Source organism: Podarcis erhardii, assembly GCF_964252035.2.
Source record: "Podarcis erhardii genome assembly, chromosome: 9".
Lineage (NCBI taxonomy): Eukaryota > Metazoa > Chordata > Lepidosauria > Squamata > Lacertidae > Podarcis > Podarcis erhardii.
In genome coordinates, this window is record NC_138512.1 from 75,383,729 (window position 1) to 75,408,375 (window position 24,647).

A 24,647-nucleotide genomic window follows, 5' to 3' on the forward strand; every position below is an offset into this window, starting at 1 on the left:
CAATGATCCCCGGACCACCCCCCGCACCCCCTTCCTCTGCCACTGGGCTGATGGAAGTTGTAGTCCAAAATATCTGGAGGGCACCAGGTTGGGGAAGCCTGCAGGAGCTTCTTTGTGGCCAGCTGCTGGTTGGAATGCTCACTGGAAGGACAGATCCTGAAACTGAGGCTCCAAGACTTTGGCCACCTCATGAGAAGAGAAGACTCCCTGGAAAAGACCCTGATGTTGGGAAGGATGGAGGGCACAAGGAGAAGGGGACGACAGAGGACGAGATGGTGGGACAGTGTTCTCGAAGCTACCAGCATGAGTCTGACCAAACTGCGGGAGGCAGTGGAAGACAGGAGTGCCTGGCGTGCTCTGGTCCAGGGGGTCACGAAGAGTCGGACACGACTAAACGACTAAACAAGCTGGTTAGAATACAATTTCATTACTGCCATCATTGTTGTGTAATTGTCCCACAGATTTTATTTCTGCCTTTTGGTTGCCCCCATGCAGAAAGGTGCCCTCCTGCAGCATCACTGCATTGGCATAAAGGAGCGCATTTCTGTTCTGAGCGCTTGATCATTCACCTTTGAGCACAATGAACCACACACGTGAAGAGGATGATACCTGGGGGTCATGACCTGGAACCCAGCTAAGATGCCTTTACCTAAGGCAGCTGGCAAGACCCTCAGGTCAGTAGAGCGCACGCACTCTGCCTCTAGACGGTACATGTTTCTGACACCTGAAAGCCATAACACTGAAGTGTGCACATCATGTACACAGCTGACCCCAGCCTGCTGAGTGCTGAGTCCACATAAACATGTTCTCACAGCCACAACCGAATTGTATCTAACGTTGCTTAAACCGCAAGGCGTTCCCCCAGTTATGCTGGGCCTGAGCTGGAGAAGTAACAGTAGAAGTAAAGGTAAAGAGACCCCTGACCATTAGGTCCAATCGTGGCTGACTCTGGGGTTGCAGCGCTCATCTCGCTTTATTGGCCAAGGGAGCCGGCGTACAGCTTCCGGGTCATGTGGCCAGCATAACTAAGCCGCTTCTGGCGAACCAGAGCAGCGCATAGAAACACCATTTACCTTCCTGATGGAGTGGTACCTATGTATCTACTTGCACTTTGACGTGCTTTCGAACTGCTAGGTTGGCAGGAGCTGGGAACGGAAAGTGGGAGCTCACCCTGTTGCGGGGATTCGAATCGCCGACCTTCTGATCAGCAAGTCCTAGGCTCTTTGGTTTAACCCACAGCACCACCCGCGTCCCTTAACAGTAGAAGTAGACCTGACTTAAGCATGTTTTTTCTGTGTGTATTCCTCACCAGCAGTGACGCGAGAGAGCATGTGTTTGTGTGTTTGCTATAGTTGTATAAAAGCTTTGTGTATCCTTTCTTCGGGGCTCGGTTCTTTTGGAGATATCCAAACCAAGACTCACTGCTGCAGCTTTGAATAAACTCTTTTCAACTTTTCATCTAGTGGCGTAGCGGCATTTGCAGGTGCCCGGGATGTGTGCTTGCATGAACTGGGCACAACCAGGGCACAGAGGATGAACAGAGCCTGCCATGCCAGCCCTGCCCTCACTGCCAGAGCCAAGCGGGGCCACCTGCCCACCGGGTAGCCCAGCCAGCCAACATGGTTTTGGCAGGTGAACCCCCCTGATGCCCACAGAGAGGAAAGCTGGGCCGGGCCACGCTGGGGTCACCCCTTGCCACGTCCTTCTGTCCTCACCCGCTCACTGTCCAAGCAAGGAGTCAGCAAGCACTGGCCAGACAGCCATTCAGTGAGGGGACCAGGGATGCGAGAGGGCGAGGCCTAGCCCGGCTCCGGGGCCCAGAGAGCCCCAGCGGCAGGCAGAGCAGGATGGGGGGCCCTGGTTTGTGACCCCTCAAATTTGTGCTACGCCCCCATTTCCACACTCGTTCACTTCATTTGGCTGGTGAGGGGCAGCGTTTTGTATTTTGTTCCAGTAACAAGGACGTTCACAGCTTAAAGAGACGTGTGGAAATACCCTGAAGAGAAGACCTTAGAAGAACTCGCTTCTCCCATGAGCAATACAACAAAACAGTAAATGGTTATTCAGCCTAGCAGAACTCTGTGTTTGTTACTGATGCTGGCGACAGGACAGAGCACGTAAATGATAATTAATGGCTCTTATATGGCTTATTAAACAGAGTAATTCTATTGAACTGTCACGGAGGAAAACACAATTCAACAGGCAAGTTGCCATGTCTCTTCCGATGAAGTCAATGAATCCTGCGAATGTTAAGGCGGTAGCAGTTACAACAGCAGGAGATAAAGGGAGGTAGATTTAAGAAGCTTTCATAATAATTAAAATTATACTCTTTCAAAACTGCAAAACAGCCTCCAGAGACCCTGAACAAGTCTGATCTTGCATTTACGGCTCATCTAACATGTAGTGGAGTGGTTTAAATAAATTGATGGGTATTTTGCAGCCCTAAAGAGCCAGCGTAAATGAGATTTGAAGCAAGGCAGCTGAGATCTGAATGGAAAGGATTACGACTGAAGGAGGGATGTCTAGGGATGAAGGAGACACCCATGCCATTTACATTCTGATTTCAACTGCCTTCAAAAGACAACGGTCCTTTGCAATTTGTACTTTGCCAAATTGTCTGATGCAGTTCTCTGACCCATGGGTGCATTGTGGGGAGAATCCTTGCAAAAATATGTGCATTTGGCACAAATGCATGTGGGAACATGCCAATTCGAAGAAATTGCTGGTGAAATTTTGCCGACACAGGCAAAAATTCCTGAGAGGAGATATGACAGCCATCTTAAAGGCTGTCACACGGAAGAGAGAACAAATTTGAAATCTGGAATTTTTATGTAGAGATATTTAAAGTTTAATTTAAAAAGTTGACATACACACACACACACGCAAAATGCAACATGGTTCCCAGTCTTTTATCCTGAAAGCGTCCTTAGTTGCAAACCCAGAAGAAGTAGCTTGTTCTCCCACGCCTTCAGCCCTGGAAACAGCACCACTTAAATCTGACATTTTGCAACGTGTTGCTGTGAGAGCAGCTGCAATCGCTCTCTCCCTTGTTACTGTCAGATGCCAAGAGGCCTGCGAGAGAAGGAAGACTGGACGGGCGCCGGAGAGATGGATAATAAACTCAGCGTGGCGCCCTTTATGAGGACTTTGCCAGCTTGGTGGGGAGCCGATGACAGGGGAAACGATCGCCTTGGGGCCATTCGCCTCTTGACAGGACTGCGGGACGGAATTAGAAACATGTTATTAGCAGGCACCTCCTACCGAAGGCAGCGATGGCTGCAGAATGGGCTTCTCTGGCTGAAGACATCTGCAAAGGCTGCAGGGGGAGAGACCTTTTAGGGATTGCTGTCAACAAACAGCAGTTCAGTTTTCCTGGTGGGATTTCCCCCCCCCCCACACTCTCAATTTTCTTTTAAATCTCAAAACAGACTTGTGCAGGAAAAGTGTCCCTAGGATGTTTTGTCCCTGCCTTGCCTTTTGTTACATCCCTCTTGGTTTTTAAAAGTGGAGGCGGGTTAATCAGAAGTGACTTTCCAGGTGGACTGGAACCACTATGCCAGCTTCTGGGCAGGTGTGTCACTGTCAAAAAACCAAAGTGCTGCACCAACAAGTACAAAATAACCCCTTTGCAGCACCACAAATCCAACTCAGTGGTGTAACGCTGGAAAATGTCGATCACTTCTCCTACCTAGGCAGTTATCTTTCCACAAGGATCAACACTGATGCCAATATCCAGCATCTCCTGAGCTCTGTGAGTGCGGCTTTCTCCTGATTGAAGTGCAGACTGTTTGAGGACCGGGACATTTGCAGGGAAACCAAAATGCTTGTTTACAAAGCTATTGTACTCCTAACCTTACTGTATGCTTGTGAAACACGGACCACTTACAAACACCATCTCCAACTCCTCGAAAGATTCCATCAACGGTGTCTCTGAAAAAATTTACACTTCACTTGGGAAGACAGGCAAACTAATATCACTGTACTGGAAGAAGCAAAGATCACCAGTGTTGAAGCAATGATTCTTCAACATCAACTTCATTGGACTGGTCATGTTGTGCGAATGCCTGATGATCGTCTTCCAAAGCAACTACTCTATTCCGAATTTAAAAATGGAAAGCGTAATGCTGGTGGTCAACAAAAGAGGTTTAAAGACTGTCTCAAGGCAAATCTAAAAAAATGTAGTATAAACACTGACAACTGGGAAACACTGGCCTGCAAGGGCTCCAGTTGGAGAACAGCCTTTACCAAAGTTGTCATGGGCTTTGAAGACTCTCGAACTCAGGACGCAAGGGAGAAACATGCTACAAGGAAGACACGCTTGGCAAACCCTCACCGTGATCAACTCCCGCTAGGAAACCAATGTCCCCACTGTGGAAGGATGTGTAGACCCAGAATTGGCCTCCACAGTCACTTATGGACTCACTGTTAAAACCATGTTTATGGAAGACAATCTTACTTGACTACAAGTGATTGCCAAAGAAGAAGAATGCTTTTAAGGCACCCCAAGCTCCTGACTGGAGGAAAGGCAAAACTGGGGTTGCGGCACTCATCTCGCTTTATTGGCCGATGGAGTCGGCGTACAGCTTCCGGGTCATGTGGCCAGCATGACTAAGCCACTTCTGGCGAACCAGAGCAGCGCACGGAAACGTCATTTACCTTCCCGCCGGAGCGGTACCTATTTATCTACTTGCACTTTGACGTGCTTTCGAACTGCTAGGTTGGCAGGAACAGGGACCGAGCAACAGGAGCTCACCCTGTTGCGGGGATTCGAACTGCAACCTTCTGATCAGCAAGCCCTAGGCTCTGTGGTTTAACCCACAGTGCCACCCGTGTCCCACAGCATCATCCAAAGGTCCCCTCAATTCTCCTAAGAAGATGGTGCCTCTGACAAACAGGGGGAAGTGTTTGGGGTGCCTCACTCTGCCCAACAAAACACCAAACTCTCAGTATAGTACTTTTATTACTTTTTTTTAATTCGCTGTTCCCATTTAAACTCCTGATAATGAAGAAATGCTCTCGTCTACATAACCTTCCCTGCATTCTCTCGCACTCTCCTGGGCCTGCGTTTGAGAGAGCTTGAACTCTGCAGGAGTCTTCTAAGGCAACGAAGCAGAGCGCATTGCGGAAATCAGAACCGACAGATCCAGGGTGCCTTTAACCTACAGCTAAAATATTTATTATATCGGTTTCTCTTCCACCCCGCCCGTCGCACTCTGACAGGATAATGCTTTAAAAGCAGCGCATCTATAAAACAAGGGTAGAAAGAACTCGACACACCCGAAAGGATGCTAACATCCCAATCTCCTTATTATGTGCCTAGCCCCGATGGCCAAACTTGACTTTGAATAAAACTCTAAAGGATGTTCCCCAATAATTTCCACCATCACTTATGAGTGGGCTTCAGTGAGAGCACCTCCTTAGGATTTGAGATGGCAGGAATTAAAATTTGGGCTTTCTGCATGCATCTAATACAGTGGTACCTCGGGGTACAAACGCTTCAGGTTACATATGCTTCAGGTTACAGACTCCGCTAACCCAGAAATATTACCTCGGGTTAAGAACTTTGCTTCAGGATGAGAACAGAAATCGTGCTCCGGCAGCAGCAGGAGGCCCCATTAGCTAAAGTGGTGCTTCAGGTTAAGAACAGTTTCAGGTTAAGAGGGGGAAAATTTTGGACTTCCGGGTCGGCGCCATCGCCGAATGGCGGACTCCCTCCGAGCTCCGGAGGGAGTCTGCACGGCAGGGGCTGGGTCCTACCGCACCGGCGATGCGGGGACCCTTAAAAACCACGGCCACGGGGGCCGTGGACATGGAGACTCGGCTGACACCGTCAGCGCCCTCCCGACTCGTGAAGGAGCCTTTTTAAAGGCTACGGATCGGGTGCCGGGGAGAAGCGTGGTGTTTTGAGTCCTCTGCTATCCCTGCCGTGCGAAGCCGCATGCCATTCGGCGGAGAGCGCTGGCTTCTTCCTTTGAAAATTCGGACCTAAAAGAACAACCTGTAAGTAATTGGAACTTGGATTAAAAAGAGGGATAAAAATTTTAAAAATTTCGGAGCGAGCGGGGGAGGCGCAAAAAAGGAAGTCAGCCACCCCCTCCATTGTAGAAGGATCAAAGCAAAGGATCTGATAACTAAGATCGGAGTAACATCATTTTGGCAAGTTTTTAACCTCACGAGTGAAGAATATGAGATTGAGCTGGAGGAGGAAAGTAGAATTCGGACTTAAAAACAACCCCCCCTGGAACCCCGGGAGCGATCGATGACGGAGTTTGGAGAGGAGAAAGGCAAGTTTTGACAGCTGTCAAAGAGCTGTCAAAGCGGAAAATAAGATAGAGACTATGTTACAAGGACTTTGCTGGTTATATTTGTTATAAATTGGATACAAATTGTTTTAAATAAGGATTACAAAGTTACTAGGGCTAATGGATGCGATCTGGAAGAGAACTCAGTTTTTGCAATCCACCTAGAGGAGCCGAGGGATATTACAAGTTTTAGCTGGAAATTGGAACTGAACTGTTTATCTCCTGGGAAACTGCAGAAATGGAACATTATTATGACTACAGAGGCCACTACACCGAAGAAGACAATGGAATCATCTGTTGTGGAATGAAAGGAACTTGACGTAATGTTTTGTTTCTGAATAACAAGCCTCTGTAAAGGAACTAACTTTTGGAATTAGGACATTTGTGCAGGAAAACAGGGACAGAAAGAAATAGAAAGAGGAGTCTGATCAATAAGAACAACAAAATAACAAGAATTGGACCAAGTCAAAAGTGGGGACATTTGGGACATCCAGATTTGACAAGCTTAAGGATTATAATTTGGAGTTTTTCACTCCTGGATATAAAAATCTGGATGGAAAAAATGGGCCTCTCTTTGAGACAGAATCCTTCCATGATTGGACATTCGAAATTAAAGAGGACTGGCAAAGGACTATGATTTAGAGAGACGTGGAAATATCGGACATTGAGGAACATTGGGAACGCAACCGGGAAAAGGGGGGGTGGGAAATGTGGAATCCTTAAAGGCGTAAACTATGTTTTATTTAGGCTATATACATTTATATGGTATTCTAAAGTGGGGAACTCGTGGTGGGAATAAGCCGATTTTAGGGGAATGGAAAATAATGTTGTTGTTTTTTTTTTAAAAAAAAATTGGGTTAAGGATAACAAGTTTGAATTGAGGAGAAGAACTTGTTGAGATCATTTGAGAGATTTGGAATACAAGGGGGGGAGGGAAGGGGAGGTCCTGAAAGGATGTAATTGGAAAAAGATTTGAAATTGGATGTTTTATTAATTTGTAATTAATTGGAAAATTTTAATAAATATTATTAAAAAAAAAAAAAAAAAAGAGGGGGAAAATTTTGGACTATGTATCCTGCAGGAGAGAGTGATTAAAATTAAATTACCACTGCTCCGAACCTGGGAATGGGCTCCCAGTGATTGATGTTTCGGGAGAGTTCATTGACAGCGAAGAGAACGGATGTTGACAGTCAGTTAAATAAGAGAAATATATTGTTTCCATTGTCCGCTTCTGCGTTTAAAAGGGAGGAAAAGTAACTGAAAATTGAAACTATCTTTACTTTTTGATCTGTGTTGGAAAAGATTGATACAAGTGGAGACTGTTCCCCTCTAGAGGGAGCTTTTGAAACTGTTACAAGAGTGGAGCTGGGAAATCTCCAGCTGCTTGATAAGAACTGTGAGAACTAGAGATTGACCTTGGATATTCAAGAATGTCGACAGGAGAAGCCTTATGGACTGCATTTTCTAAGATAAGCCACCTGTTGGAACAGCTTCATAAAAAGATGGATGCTATGACTACTAAAATTGACATTTTGGAACCAAAAGTGAGCACCAATACAGAAATTATTCAGGATTTGGCACAGGGATCTATTTCAACAGGACAAATTGCTGAAAAGGAGAAGGAGAAAGTTGCTGTTGTCGAACCTAAAGTAATACAAGGGGGAGCCTTAGCCTTACAGAGGCAAATTGAGGACTACAAGTTGAGGCCCTTTATGATTGAGACTAGAAAAAAGTCAGATTTTGAAGATCGGAGCCTGGCCTGGACTAGAAAAGGAAAGTTGGAAGGATCCCTCTATGCAGGGATTAACTGACTTTTGGAATATGGACTTGGGTCAGGAGGAGATTGGAGTTCTGGGGGCCTTTGGATTTGGAGGAATTTTGAAACATGCCCTGAAATACTTTATGGATCCTAGCTTTAATTATGGAAATTTGGCTGACCTGTCGAGAAGGAATAAAAGTATTGTTGGATTGGAGTTTCCCCGAGATCTGCTTTTTAGCATCAAAGAATATGAAGAAGACTGGCAGAAGGGACGTGAAAAAGAGTTAAGAGCCTCGGACATAAGATCTCCAGGTTGATGGACTGTATGGAGTTGACGGAAGTGGCTGGCAGAGTCCGAGACCAGGGAGAAGAGACGGTGGAAGAAGATTGGAAATTTAAAGTCTATATATAGAAATATTGTAAAATTAATGAGTGATAGAAAAATGTTGGAATGAAATTTTATGGCTTTAGCTGAAATGCTATAAGGAGTTAAGCTTAAATAAGTATACTAATTTTAATGGAAATAAGATTAAAAATATGTTAAGACATTTATATGATAGAAAATAGAGAAAGATGGAAAGGAATTGCTGAAACAATTAATGGAAGTGGAATACAAAGAGGGAGGTGAGAGGAGGTCGATGATACAAGGGAATGAAAGATAGAATATGGAAAAGGTATGATGTATGTTTTAAAATTGTTTTTGTTTTGTTTGGTTTAGTTTATTGTGTTAGTTTAATGTGTTAAGGTTGTGTTTTGTATTGTTTATGTATTGTATTGTATTGTTTTTTCTCTTTTTTGTTCTTTTTTTTCTTTTGTCTTCTTTCTTCCTTTTCTTTTTTGTAAGCTTTAAAAGTAATAATTTTTTTTTTAAAAAAAGAACAGTTTCAGGTTAAAAACGGACCTCCAGAACGAATTAAGTTCTTAACCCGAGGTACCACTGTAAAGCAGAATGAGGAGTGGAAAATCCAGTAGAAATCAACCACTATTGCATCAATGACATGTCGCAGAATATACCTGCAGAAGCCCAAAGTTAAGATACCAGTCCTCATGAAACATATGTTTATTCAGAGCTTCATGTGTAAGCACCAGACTTTTCATTAAAAGCAGTCCATTCCCAGAAGCCTGTTGGAACAAGAAAGACTTGTCCTCTGGCAGAAGGACAAGGAAGGAGCCAGTCTGGCTTTTCTAGGAAGGGAGTCCCAAAGTTGTCTGGGAGCTGCCACCAAGAAGGCCATCTCTTGAGTCCCCACCAAGCGTGTCTGTAAGAGTGGAGGGACCAGAAGAAGGGCCTTTCCTGAAGATCTCAGAGCCCAGGCAGGTGCGTATGAGAGAATACGGTATTTTAGGATTGCAGTATTGCTGGGCCAGGTAAGTGGACGCAGACAGTGTATTCTTCCCTCATTCTTCTACCTGCTGCAGCCAACTTTGACCCATGAGAGGGGCCTTTCCTGCCAATCACCTGGTGTCACAATAATGTCTTAATTTTTTTAAAAAATATAATTTTCATCGTTACAATTTTTCCACATTGAAAATAACAATCCATTAAACTTCCCTTTCCCCCCTTCCATGGTTTCCTCCAAGCTTCCATTCCTATGGCATATTCTAGTTAATCCATATCTTCTCTCTCTCTCTCTCTCTCTCTCTCTCTCTCTCTCTCTTAAAAAAATAATATTTATTACTTTTAAACCTTACAAAAGGGGGGGGAGAAAAAAAAAGAAAGCAAAAGAGAGAAAAAACAATACATTACAATAACACAACACAACATTAACACATTAAACTAAACAAAACAGAACAAAAACAGTTTAAAAACATACATCATACCATTTCAATGTCTTATCCTTCATTCCCTTGTTTCCTCGACCTCCTCTCACCTGCCTTTTTGTATTCCATTTCTATTAATTGTTTCAGCAATTCCTTTCCATCTTTCTCTATTTTCTGTCTTATAATTATCTTAACTTATTTTAACCTTATTTTCCATTAATACTATAATACTTATTTATGCTTAACTCCTTATAACATTTCTACTAAAGCCATATAATTTCATTCCAACGTTTTTCAAACACTCATTAATTTTACAATATTTCTATAAATAAACTTTAAACTTTTTCCAATCTTCTTCCACCGTCTCTTCTCCCTGGTCTCGGATTCTGCCAGTCATTTCCGTCAATTCCATATAGTCCATCAACCTGCTGATCTTCTGTCCGAGGCTCTTAACTCTTTTCCAAGTCCCTTCTGCAGATCTTCTTCATATTTATACATGCACTTTACTTTGTCTTCTGCTGATCTTGTTCTTAATTTCCTTCCTTTAATGCTGAAGAGTAGATCCCGGGGAAGCTCCTGTTAGAATTCAGGCTCGGTCAGAGGTATGTGCCTATCTGCAGGCACCGGCTGAATTCCTTTGACCTCCCTCCGGCGACTCCCGGCAGGAAAAAACACACGAGGTCCGTTCCGGCGATTTTCCTCAGGCTGTGAGAAAAACACACCAACTGCTTCTCCTCCTCCTCCTCCTCCCTGCATATCCCCAGGGAGGGGAATCAGACACAGACAGAAATGTAACTACATGCTTTTATTCCTGTCTATAGCAGTCATATAGTAAAAGATGTCTGCTCTCTTCAACAAACAGAGAGAAACTCCAAACTCCACCCATGTACATCCTGTACAGGTCAAATGACACACACTGAGCTCATATCCTGTGCTCAATAAGGATGGACTGCCCCTTTGTTTCCATGGCAGCAGTCACACACATCCTGTCTGGCTTTGGTGGCACTAGCAGCTGTCTGAGCTGTTAGAGCCTTTGCTTGCTGCAGCATTGCTGCTTTAGAATAACATACTCCCCCTAAAGTATCAATGCGTGCTGCGAGCAAAGCGTCATCCAGAGAAGAAAACAAACAGTTGTTATACTTATAACACTCCCCTGTTGTTTCAGTTCCACCCTTGGAACTACCCGCCACTGGTTTTACCAATGTACCTCTCTGGTTGTGTGACTTCCAAGGAATGAGTGCATCTGCATTACCTTGGTTAACAACTCCCTGTCGTGCCTTTGTCTCTGACTCAGACACAGCTTCAATTTGACCTTGGTCGTTTACAATAGCAACAGCTAGGTTAGCAAACTCCTTTGAATACCTCTTGGGTGGTACACCCTTCGTTGCTCTCTCAGACCTACGTAAGAAGTGCTGCTCTTCTTTGCTTTCTGGTTCAGCCTTTGGACTCTTAGGAGAACCAGTACCAATTGTAAACAGTGGTTCGTCTTCCTCCTCTTCTGAGGGTCTAGTCATTACGTGAGATCTCCTCTCAATGACTGTGACAACTGAGCTGTCTGAGCTATCGCTGTCATCAGTACTACTGAACTCAACAAAATCAACATCATCATCAGAATCATCATTACCTGTGGGAAATGTGTGAACAACCACTCTCTCCTGTTCAGGAGCACTCTCTAGAAATTTTGTGAGAATCACCTGACCAGATTCAGACAAAATTACTCTGTAGAGACCCTTTTCATAACCCACAAAAATGCCTCTGGCATTCTTTACTCCATCCGGAGCTTCTGTCCTCACATGAGACCCAAAAACCTTGAAATGGGCAACAGAAGGTTTTCTGTGGAACAGTTTCTCAAAAGGAGAACTTCCCAACTCTTTTGAAAACTTTCTCAACCACGTATAACAATATGACATTAGCGATTCAGCCCAGTACTTATGTGGCAGATGTGAACTAAGCAATTGCGCTTCCATTCCCTTTTGCAATTCTTTGTTCACCCTAACACAGACACATCTGTTCCAAGCTTCTTCTGAAGCTGCAATTTTGTGTCTTATCCCTTTCTTCTTCAGGAACCTCTGGAAATCCTGTAAAAGAAAAATTGGCTTCTCATCTGTGCAAAGACAATCTATGTCAGCATCATGCATATTTTTAACCTTGTCACAAAACTCTTTAAACCTCTCTAAGGCTTCTTTCGGTCTCTCCAAAAGATAAATCCAGACAAAACCTGTGAAAGAATCAACACATATTAGGTAATACTTTGCATTGCCTCTAGAAGGTGCTAGAGGACCAATCACATCAGCATACACCCGCTGAAATGCCTTGTCGACCCTCGAGGTGACCTGCTTGGCGTTCTTCTTGGTTACACCTGCAAAAGAAATCATGTTAGAATCACAAGAATTACATTCCATGTAATCACTTTGATCAAAAGTCAACAAATATAGTCCATCTTTCTCTTTGGCAGAAAGATACAGCTCTCCATCTTTGTAGATCTCGCAGTGTTGATCATCATAGGACAGTTTTAGTCCCTTCTTGGCAATCTGCGATACGCTGAGCAGATTGTACTTTAACTCTGGAACCAAATAAACATTGTTTATAGTCAAGTTCTGACTTTTAAGATACACAGTCCCAATTCCGGTGGCTTCCAGCTCTTGACCGTTGGCTTGTTGCACAGCGAAGCTTTGCCTCTTAAACGACGAAAACAAATCCCTGCGATGGGTCATGTGAAATGTACACCCAGTGTCTATGATAAAAACGTTCTCCACATCTGGCTTGGTTCCTTTCGACATCAAAGCCTTTGCAGGCTTCGTCTGTGACTTGGCATGACCTCTGCCTAACGCCTCAGACTTCGTGGAGCTTCCCTTGGCTCCCTTGTTCTGACATGTCTTCTTGCAGTACCGCTGAAGATGCCCAGTCTGTCCACAATTGAAGCATTGGACAACGTTCATAGCTACGGCATTTTCTCCAGTAGCTGTAGCAGTGGGGGTGTCAGAACTCCGTTCTTGTCTCCCCGTGTCCTTGACTTCCAGGGCAGCAAGTCTGTCATGTTCACAAAGAACCACGGCAAAGACCCTCTCCGACGTTAAATCTTGCGCTGGGAGAGACCCCAGCTGACTGGCAACCGTTTTGTAAGTCCGATTCAGACTGTTGATCACCATGAAGCAAAACACTTCCTCCTGCAGACGGAAATTGCGTTCCACCATCTGTTGACGCAGAAATTTCATTTCCGTCAGGTGCGCTTGAACATCTCCATCAGGCGCAAGCCTCAGGTTGGTCAGCTTCTCAAAATACAGCAACGCTGAAGAACCTGCATCTCTCTGATGTGTCCTTCTCAGCGTGTCCCAAACATCTCTCGCGTGCTGTAAATCTTGTATATGAATAAGCTGCGAATCTGACACACACAGAATTATAGCAGTTCTGGCCTTCACATCCTGTGACTCCCAAGCACGCGTTGGTGCTGCTGGGATGGGGTTCTCAATCACCCCAAACAGCCTCTGATTCTGCAGCAGGGCCTTCATCTTAATAGACCAAGATGCATAATTGTCACTGGTCAAAAGGGGGAAAGAAGGCAGGGCTCCCCCCTTCTTAGCATCCATTTTGAGTCCTTGCATTGACTCTCAAACACAAGGCTCTAAAATCCAATAGCTGGCTTGTTTACACTCTGTGCACCTGGCAGCTATAACACTGGCTGCTTGCAAAGTCGCTTTCAAGAGTTTCTTTCTAAGGACCTAGTCAAAACACTTCCAGCCCTTATCTTGAAACTGGCCTGTGTTGCTAAGCAACTGCATTCTTTTCCTTGGACAGGATTAACCACAGGAATGTTTGGAATGCAGAGTCCTTCTCTCTCGGAGCTGTTTTTCCCAAACGCGGCTCCCTCGAAGCAGAGAATGAATCAATCTGCATTCACACCTTTAAGCCCGAAAATCTCATACCTGGGCTCCGTAGCTTGGCTTTCAGCTTCCTCTGGTGAGCTTCTGGCTGCAGAGAAATAGCCTCTCACTTCAGGCTTCCATGGAGCAATGGAAACAGCAGCTCTGCCACTCTTTGATGCAGACTTCCATGGATCGTAGAAACCATCTGGCTCTTGCTACCACTGTTAGAATTCAGGCTCGGTCAGAGGTATGTGCCTATCTGCAGGCACCGGCTGAATTCCTTTGACCTCCCTCCGGCGACTCCCGGCAGGAAAAAACACACGAGGTCCGTTCCGGCGATTTTCCTCAGGCTGTGAGAAAAACACACCAACTGCTTCTCCTTCTTCTCCTCCTCCCTGCATATCCCCAGGGAGGGGAATCAGACACAGACAGAAATGTAACTACATGCTTTTATTCCTGTCTATAGCAGTCATATAGTAAAAGATGTCTGCTCTCTTCAACAAACAGAGAGAAACTCCAAACTCCACCCATGTACATCCTGTACAGGTCAAATGACACACACTGAGCTCATATCCTGTGCTCAATAAGGATGGACTGCCCCTTTGTTTCCATGGCAGCAGTCACACACATCCTGTCTGGCTTTGGTGGCACTAGCAGCTGTCTGAGCTGTTAGAGCCTTTGCTTGCTGCAGCATTGCTGCTTTAGAATAACAGCTCCGACCTAGCAATGTTTTTATTCCTTCTGGACAGGTCAGCCAAATCTCCGTAGTTAAAACTAAAATCCAAAATATATTTCAGGACGTGTTTCAAAATTCCTCCAAATCTGAAGATCCCCACAACTCCAATCTCCTCCTGACCCAGGTCCAGGTCCCAAAAGTCAGTAAATCCCTGCATGAGGGGATCTATCCAACTTTCCTTCTCCAGTCCAAGCAGGGCTCCAATCCTCAAAATCTGACTTTTCTCTGACTTATAGTCATCAAATTGCCTCTGTAAGACTGGGGCTCTCTCCCTCTCCACTTGTATTACTTTAGGTTCAACAACAACAACTTTCTCCCTCGCGTTCTCCACAGTTTGCCATATCAAAATAGATTCCTGTGTCGATTCCTGAATGGTTTCTGTATAGATATTCATTTTTTGTCAAAAATAAGTCACTTTTTGACCCAAATTGTCAATTTTAATAGTCATCACGTCCATCTTCTTGTGGAGCTGTTCCAATGAATCACTTATCTTACAAAACGCAGTCACTAAGGCTTCTTCTGTCGACATTCTTAAACAATCCAAGGTCAATTCCTGGTTCTCACAATTTTTTATCTTGCAGCTGGGAATCCGCCCAGATCAACTCCTGTAACAGCTTCAAAGGCTCCCTCTAGAGGGAAACAATTTCTATTTGTATCAATCCTTTTAGGCACAGTTCAAACAATAAAATTAGTTTCAATTTTCAGTTACTCTTACTCCTTTTTAAACGCAGAAGGAGACAATGGAAACAATGTACTTCTCTTATTTAACTAGCTGTCAACAACAATGAACTTTCCCAAAACGTCGGTCTTGCTAGCAGCCCGTTTCCAGGTTCAGAGCAGTGGTAATTTGACTTCCTTCCCTCTCTCCTGCTGGCTTACGCGATCCAATATTTCCCCCCTCTTCTCCTGCTTCCAAGGGGGGTTTAATGATTTTAGCCGATGGAAGTTTAATCCTTCACAGAGGACTTTCCAAGACTTTAGCTTACAAGCTCTTTGCTTCAATCTATTTACAAAAGGGGAAGGCGGACTTCCTGTTTAAAGCCTCCCCGTTTCGGTGCCAAATTAAGACATTTAAGAATCCAATTTTCCGTTCTACTCACGGGTAGTTGTTTAGAATCAAATTGTCCACAGGAAAAAGTCAGCGCTCTCCGGCAACAGCAATGCGGCTTCACTCCGTGAAAAAAGCAATCAATTCGAAGCACCGCGCCGCTCACCCCACGTCGCTCCAGATCTCCGAAACAGGGTTTCCCCATGAGTAGGGGAGGCGCAAAAGGTGCCAGCCGAATCCCACGTTCACAGGCTTCTCCCGCCTGTAATTTTAGTGGGTCTCCGCCTTTGCCATGGCGGCCAGACCCTAATTTCCATGGAGCGAATTCCTCCTGGTCAGAGGAATTCCGCCATTGCCGGAGGCGCCAACCCGGAGGTCCCGTCATATCTTCTCTCTCTCTCTCTCTCTCTCTCTCTCTCTCATTTATGCAACAACAGCAGCGAGAATGCTACTTGCCCAGAAATGGAACGAAGGAGAAGTACGAACTAAAGAAGAATGGCAGAAGAAACTGATGGACTATGGAGAGATGGCGAAACTGACAGAGAAGATCAGAAACCAGGAAGATCAAGTATTTTCAAAGGACTGGAGTAAATTCTTAATTTACTTAAAAGACCACTGTAAACAGTTAAAATCATTGGCAGGGATGTAATGACACTTGTGATGTGGAATTAACTATTGTAATTATGGATATATAACAGATGGATAACGGTAAAAGATGCAAAAAAAAAATAATAATCTTAAATGTGGAACCCATGGAGGGAGGGAAAGAGGGCCAAAGGTTCAAAAGAAACTCTTATTTTAATATTTAAAGTTGGTTAAAGTTAAAATGCACAAAATGGCTAAAGTTAAAATGCACAAAATTGTGTAAAACCAAGAAAAAATATTATTTAAAAAAAGAAAAAGAAGAAAAAAGAAGAAGATCCCTGCGGGATCATCTCAAAGGTCCATCAAGTCCAATATAACATTTCCCACAATGCACCACTAAAGACTCCAGCAAACCTACGAGTGGCACACACAGCTTTGTGACCTGATGTGCAAAACTCGCTGGTCGATTATGCCAAACATAATGCATGCAGAAGGGGCCAATTTAGGGCATTTGTACATGCTGACGCTTCCTCAGCTCTCTCCAGGAAAGGAAGATGGAATATATAAATATATATACGATGCCCAGAAGATCTCGGCGTTCGCATTGACAGCCCCACGGAGATGTCAGCTCAGTGTGCTGCTATGCTTAGCAAAGCGCATATAATGCATTCCGCCGAAATTCAAAGGAGGAGAGGGAATAGGAGGGGAAGCGTGGAATTGTTGTGATTGACAGAGCAGGGCAGCGTTACCTTGAAGGAGAGTTTGCAAAGGCAGAGTGTCCCAGATAACGCCCAGGGTTTAAAATACTGTTGGAAGACTTTGGATTGCGCAGGAGGAGCCTGGAGAATAATCTACTCGGAAGGAAGTTCTAATGCATCCAAAGGGGCTTACTCCTGTGTAAAGCGGTGTTAGCACTACAGCCTAAGAAAGGCAAAGAGAACTGAGTTTGGACATTCTTGGATGTTGGCACCCTTCCTGCAGATTTGATGGGGGGAGCAGCGGTCTTTGCCTGTTTGGGTGTCTGAGCTGTGAAATTGCCACCTAGGCTCAACCTGTATTTCTCTAAATGAATACAAAATATTAAAATAAGGTTACCAGATTTTTTTTTCAAAGAATCCGGGGACACTTTTTTTTTTTTTTGAAAACAGGGGGAAAAGTTATTAAAAATTATTATTTTTTTAAAAAATTAAGAAGTAATCTCTTCTGTGGTCTCCTCTGTTGAGCAACCTTCCTCTGGGCCCCGGCCTGCTCTCTTGGAGCGCTAGCCGCCATGGAGTAGGCTCAGGTCGGACCTGGGCTCAGCCACGTGTCCTTGCCCTCCCAGTGCTCTCCTTCCTCTCCTCCCTAGCTGCGGCGGTGGCGTGGCAAGCTTGGGGCTCCCCTCTTTTTTCTTCTTTCTCTTTCTCTCTTCCTTCTCCTTCTACTCTCCTCCTTCTCCCTGCGTCAGCTCCGGGTTTTTCTTGGCCCCAGAGCACCGCTGGGCAGTTGGCCAGGCACTCTCGCTCCTGGCTTGATTTGTTCCGCGGGGTGTGTGTGTCAGTGGTTCCCCCAGTTGATGCACCGGGCGTCCCCGATTCCCACTCGGCAGTGGCAGCGGCAGTCTCAGCAGCCCGGAGCCAGCCTGGTAGAGCAGTTGGCTCTGGCTGGCTTCAGGAGCTGCCCACTGCCAAGGCGCCTGCCATTCTGCCTCACCGGAAGTCCCCATATGATGTGTCTTGTGCCATTGAACCAATCATGCAACATTCATTCCCTACTAAGAAATCTACAACCATTAAAAGATAAACCGGGACATTAAATGAAATCCGGGGACAGATTTTGTCCGGGGACAGATTTGTAAATCCGGGGACTGTCCCTGAGAAACGGAGACATCTGGTAACCATATATTAAATGCCAAGGATTCTGGAGTAACTTTCTTCCAAAGCGCACCAAACCTGGTTCAGCACTGCAGTCGTACCTTGGTTCTTGAACGCCTTGTGACTCGAACGTTTTGGCTCCCGAACACCGCAAACCCGCAAGTAAGTGTTTGCGAACATTTTTTTGGAAGCCAAACATCCGACATGGCTTCCATGGCTTCCGATTGAGTGCAGGAAGCTCCTGCAGCGATTCGGAAGCCGTGCCTTGGTTTTCAAATGTTTTTGGAAGTTGAATGGACTTCTGAAACGGATTCCGTTTGAGACCCAAGGTACACCCCTTGGATTTTTTGCCCCACTGGAGTGAGCCTACCAATGTATGCAAACTGCTTTGCTGGATGAGACTAAGGAACTGCCCCACCAGAGGGATGCCTTCTTTCCTTGTGGCTGGACCAACCATCAGCCAATTTTAAATGGGCCCTAAAGACAAATTTTGTATCAAACGTCAGGATTGTTTGTTTCCTTGCTTGTGCTTTGTTCTAATTATCTGTTTTTTTCCTAATGTATTTTAATGAAGATTTACTGTTGCATTGTTTTTTCTTGCTTGCTCTTGCAGAAAAAGGCAGGATACCGATGTAAACAAAACATAACTCAGAGTTTTGCACCAGAAAAATATTGACAGCTGTTGTGGTGAGATGTTCATGGGAAGTGAGGTTTCACCTGGTTACTTGTGGTCACAAGTATTGGTCACAAGATACCTCCATTGGAAGCAACCTCTTCTTATAAATAAAGACAACCTCATTCAGCTGCAGAAGCTTTTGTAGTTCTTTAAAACAATTGTGTTGTTTTTTAAAAACAACAACCAAGGTGACTGTTTTACTGTACCTTTCTGACTGGTGTCAGATATAGGAGTACAGTGGTACCTCGGGTTACAGACGCTTCAGGTTACAGACGCTTCAAGTTACAGACTCTGCGAACCCAGAAATAGTACCTTGGGTTAAGAACTTTGTTTCAGGATGAGAACAGAAATCGTGCTTCAGCAGTGCGGCAGCAGCAGGAGGCCCCATTAGCTAAAGTGGTGCTTCAGGTTAAGAACAGTTTCAGGTTAAGAACGGACCTCCGGAACGAATTAAGTACTTAACCCAAGGTACCACTGTACACTGTTCTTCATGGCTACTAACCAATCAGATTTCCCTTCACATTGCCCACACCCTTATGATATAGAAACTTGTGGTTTTTAAAAAAATAAACTGTTGAGATTCTTGGGATGCTGAATTTTGCATGTGGCACCAAAAGTATACCTAGAGATATGGAATGCACACATCTGTGCAGCTGTTAAAATGAGAAGCAATGCGGATTTACTTGTAAGAAGCCTGAATGAAAAATATCCTTTCATGCAATCAAGTTAGATATTGCTGCTTGCTCCCCTTTCAAAGATGGCTAGGTTTTTATGGCTGCTGTTGTTGTTTTTTAAAAGCATTTTGTTTTGCCCAGAGTATTGCATGCTATGAATTAGCATCAGCAGGTTTTTTTTCTGGGTTTAGCCTCTGGTGAATGCTGGCGAGAGTTTCTTATGCAACCCAGCCATTTTTCATAATGCATGAGGCGTCATTCAGATGCAGCCGTGGTCCCTGGAGGTTCCCCAATACCTTGTCTCATTTTCCCTGCCCATGGCTTTTGCCAGCCCTGGTTTAGGTTTTAGAGAGACCTTTCCACTGCCCAGCGGGATAAATTTTGTACGTTAGCGAACCTTGTACTTACCGTATTTTTTCTCTATAAGACTCACTTTTTCCCTCCTAAAAAGTAAGGGGAAATGTGTTTGCGTCTTATGGCGCGAATGCAGGCTGCACAGCTATCACAGAAGCCAAAACAGCAAGAGGGATTGCTGCTTTCACTGCGCAGCGATCCCTCTTGCTGTTCTGGCTTCTGAGATTCAGAATATTTTTTTTCTTGTTTTCCTCCTCCAAAAACTAGGTGCGTCTTATGGTCTGGTGCGTCTCATAGAGCAAAAAATACGGTATTTGCAGCATGCATGGGGATGTGTTGGGATGCGCTGTGCAGCTTTAAGGCCCTTTAAGTCTTCTCCAAACTGGTGGTGCCCTCCAGATGTTTTGAACTACCACCCCATCATCCTTGACCATTGGCCGTGCTGGCTGGGACGGATGGGAGCTGTGGTCCAGAACAACTGTCAGGGTTGGAGTCAGGTGCAGCTCAGCAAGAAAGGACACAAGATGCCAGTGAGGTTAACTCTTTCTTCCAGGAAACAAAAATGCAACTCTGCCTAGTGGTCGCAGCAACCCTTCCCAGTAGGTCTTGCCCCTATGGAGAAGTTGCCAGGTCTGAAGGTCTCTGCCTTCTACTGCTCTCCCCCTAATTTTTATTAAATTTTCAGTTTTACATTTTAAAATATTCATTTAATCAACCTTAAAATATCAATGACTTCCCTTCTTCTCTTTCCATGGTTCATTCTGCATATCACAAACCCCTGCATATTTTACATAAACCAAACCATTCAGTAATCCATTATTACATCCATCAAAACTTGTTTACACTGTTGAATTTATCATAATGCTGCCCACATTTTCAAATATACACAATGTTCCCCCAGATATTCAATAAACATTTTCCAATCTTCTTTAAACATATGTTCTTCTTGTTCTCTTGTTCTGTGTGTTAAATCTGTGCATATTCCATCAACTTAAGTTGCCATTCTTCTTTAGTTGGGACCTTGCTTGTTTTCCATTTTTGGGCTAACAAAACACAAGCTGCAGTAGTGGCATGCATAAATGGTCTTTTTTTTACACCTTTCCATCCAAATTATCCCCAACAAAAAGTAGTCTGTAAATCATTTTCTTTCTTTTTTTATAGAATATTTATTAAAGTTTTCAAAAATAATACAATGTAAAATAAAAAGAAAAAATTACAAAAATACAAAAATAAAAACAATTAAAAACACATAGAATTTCCATTACTTATTTTCTTTTAACTTATTTTCCAGACCTCCTCATACCTCCCTTTTTTGTATTCCAATTCAGATTGTTAGTTCAGCAAATCCTCACCATTAGTTTTTACTTATTTCTAAACCTTTTTTTTCATATTCTCTTAAGCATTACAGCTGGAAACCACTTAATTTCTGTCCAACATCATTCTAACATTCATTAATTTTACAATATTTCTGTAAATAGTCTTTAAATTTCTTCCAGTCTTCTTCCGCCGACTCTTCTCCCAGGTCTCGGATTCTGCCAGTCATTTCTGCCAGTCCCATATAGTCCATCACCTTCATCTGCCATTCTTCCAGAGTGGGTAGATCTTGTGTCATCTCTGTAAATCATTTTCAGGTATTTCTCCTTCAAGCAATAACATGCTGTAAATTTCAGATCGCTCTTCCAAAGTTTTCCCCAGAGATTAAAATCTATATTTTGTCCTATAACCATTGCTTTCTACTGCTCTTAAGGCCCCTCCCCTCCCGGATGTTTCTGAAGCAGACTCAAACTGTGTCTGTGTACCTCTGTCTGGACACCATGTTATCCTAGGATGGAGAGCAATAGGCGAGGTGTGTGTGTGTGGTTTGGTTGATAATAATAGCAATAATGTATTATTTGTACCCCGCCCATCTGGGCGGCTTCCAACAAAGATTAAAAATACATTAAAATGTCACACATTAAAAACTTCCTTGAACAGGGCTGCCTTCAGATGTCTTCTAAATGTCAGGTAGTTGTTCATCTCTTTGACATCTGATGGGAGGGCGTTTCATAGGGCGGGTGCCACTACCGAGAAGGCCCTCTGCCTGGTTCCCTGTAGCTTTGCCTCTCGCAGTGAGGGGACTGCCAAAAGGCCCTCGGCGCTGGACCTGAGCGTCCGGGCAGAACGATGGAGGTGGAGATTCTCTTTCAGGTATACTGGGCCAAGGCCGTTTCAGGTTTTAAAGGTCAGCACTAACACTTTGAATTGTGTTCGGAAACATACTGGTCTTTCAAGATTGGTGTTATGTGGTCTCGGCGGCCGCTCCCAGTCACCAGTCTAGCTGCCACATTCTGGATTAGTTGTAGTTTCCGGGTCACCTTCAAAGGTAGCCCCATGGAGAGCACATTGCAGTCGTCCAAGCGGGAGATAACCAGAGCATGCACCAGTCTGGCAAGACAGTCCGCGGGCAGGTATGTCTCATCCTGCATACCAGACAGAGCTGGTAAACAGCTGCCCTGGACACAGAATTGACCTGTGCCTCCATGGACAGCTGTGAGTCCAAAATGACTCCCAGGCTGCGCACCTGGTCCTTCAGGGGCACAGTTACCCCATTCAGGACCAGGGAGTCCTCCACACCCGCCCGCCCCCTGTCCCCCAAGAACAGCACTTCTGTCTTGTCAGGATTCAACCTCAATCCATTAGCCGCCATCCATCCATGATGGAAGTTAGAAACACAGAGACTCATCTTCCTCTGTGCTCAACCCAAAGCTGTGAGTCAATGCATTGCCTGCCTGCCTGGCTGGCGAAGGGCAGAGGAAGGGGGGTGCTGTGGGGGCAGGCCGCCCCGGGTGTCTTCTCTGAGGGGGTTACATTTGGCGGGCCACCTGGCTGCGACTCCCAAGCTTACCCTGAGCTGTCAGGGGAAGGGGGAAGCTGTGCCACTTTGCTGACGGCATTCCTCCCCTCCCACTTCATTTTGATGGCTTGGGAGTCGCGGGTGGACGGCTAGCCGAATGTCCGCCATCGACAGCTCACTCCACGCCTGTGCGTGGCCTGCTCCGCCCCTGGCTGCAAGGGCACGCATGCCACTCCATTTACCCGAGCGACTAACCCGTGCCTGGGAGGGCACCTTCCACCCCCCTCGGGAGCACGCCTGCCCTGGGCAACATGGGCATATGCTCTGCCGCTGTGCCTGGCCTCCTAGTAATAATAATAATAATAATAATAATAATAATAATAATAATAATAATAATAATATATTTGTACCCCGCCCATCTGGCTGGGTTTCCCCAGCCACTCTGGGCGGCTTCCAACAAACACAAAAAATACACTAAAATGTCACACATTAAAAACTTCCCTGAACAGGGCTGCCTTCAGATGCCTTCTGAATGTCAGGTAGTTGCTTATTTCTTTGACATCTGATGGAAGGGCGTTCCACAGGGCGGGCGCCACGACCAAGAAGACCCTCTGCCTGGTTCCCTGTAGCTTTGCTTCCCGCAGTGAGGAAACCGCCATAAGGACCTCAGAGCTGGACCTCAGTGTCTGGGCAGAACGATGGGGGTGGGGATGCTCCTTTAGGTATACTGGACAGTTGTTCGGCCATTCCCAACAGCAACGGCTGGTGGACTGGCTGGCTGGCTTGCCCACTTGCTTGCTTACTCTGAGGCCGCCTCAGCTCCTGGCACTTAGCACCCCCTGGCCAGGCACCATTCGCCTGCAGAACTTGTAGCCAGGGCTGCTGCAACAAACAGCCCCACAAGTCTTTGGGAGGCAGAGACTCAAGAGGGCATCAGAGGAGGGAGGGAAGGAAAGAGGGACAGAGGCCAGTGTTGCCCGCGGCATAACTGACCATCATTCAAGGCACCCCAGGGTACCATGGCACACTGGTTGGAAACCATCGTTTTAAGGCATTGGCTGTCACCACTAGGGATGGGCCTCCCTGCCCATTTCTGTTTCTCATTTTGCTCATCTTGACTCCAGCGTGGTGTGGTGGTTAAGAGCGGTGGACTCGTAATCTGGTGAACCGGGTTTGCATCTCCGCTCCTCCACATGCAGCTGCTGGGTGACCTTGGGCCAGTCACACTTCTCTGAAGTCTCTCAGCCCCACTCACCTCACAGAGTGTTTGTTGTGGGGGAGGAAGCGAAAGGAGAATGTTAGCTGCTTTGAGACTCCTTAAAGGTAAAGGGACCCCTGACCATTAGGTCCAGTCATGACCGACTCTGGGGTTGAGGCGCTCATCTTGCTTTACTGGCCGAGGGAGCTGGAGCTTCCGGGTCATGTGGCCAGCATGACTAAGCCACTTCTGGCGAACCAGAGCAGCGCACGGAAATGCCGTTTTCCTTCCCGCCTGAGTGGTACCTATTTATCTACTTGCACTTTGATGTACTTTTGAACTGCTAGGTTGACAGGAGCTGGGTCCGAGCAACGGGAGCTCACCCCATTGTGGGGATTTGAACCGCCGACCTTTTGATCAGCAAGTCCTAAGCTCTGTGCACCACCTGCGTCCCTTTTTGAGACTCCTTAGGCTAGTGATAAAGCGGGATATCAAATCCAAACCTCCTCCTCCTCCTCCTCCTCCTGTCCTTCTTCTCCTCGGTCTCCACATTTCCAGATCAGTTTGCTTAAAAAAGAAGCGGCCCTCATGAATATTCATTGACTATTTTAGTGCTGCTAATGTATGCATACTTGCAAGCAATTTCCTCTAATACAATGCATTCTTTGTCTGTTGTTTTGGTTGGAGTTTGGGATATATAAAGCAGCAGAATGCCGAAATAAATCGTCTGGTAAGTGTGCTGATTGAAAGAATGATTTTTTTAAAAAACAACACAAAACTTGGATTTATTATTCCTGGCAAGGAAGCCCATTCTGAACACCAGCTTCCATGTGGCTGTAATGGAGTCATGAGGTCAACCAAAGAAGGTCTAAAACTCAACCCTCACTGAACTGGAGGAGGGAGGGAGGAAGGAAAAGTCTGAGAAACAACTATCTATGGGTTATCAAGGAGGAGTCCGTGATGAGGAAGGTTGCCTTTCTGTCTATTGCCCCCCACTGGTTCAGG

The 24,647-nt window shown here is 45.3% G+C and overlaps 1 long non-coding RNA gene across 1 annotated transcript; it reads left to right on the top strand.

Annotated features, from left to right (window-relative positions):
- The first annotated feature begins 205 nt into the window (after positions 1-205).
- Positions 206-18,718, top strand: LOC309350445. The gene is made up of 2 exons (XR_014160379.1): positions 206-674; positions 18,521-18,718. It is a non-coding gene; the product is annotated as an uncharacterized lncRNA (long non-coding RNA).
- The last annotated feature ends 5,929 nt before the right edge of the window (positions 18,719-24,647 follow it).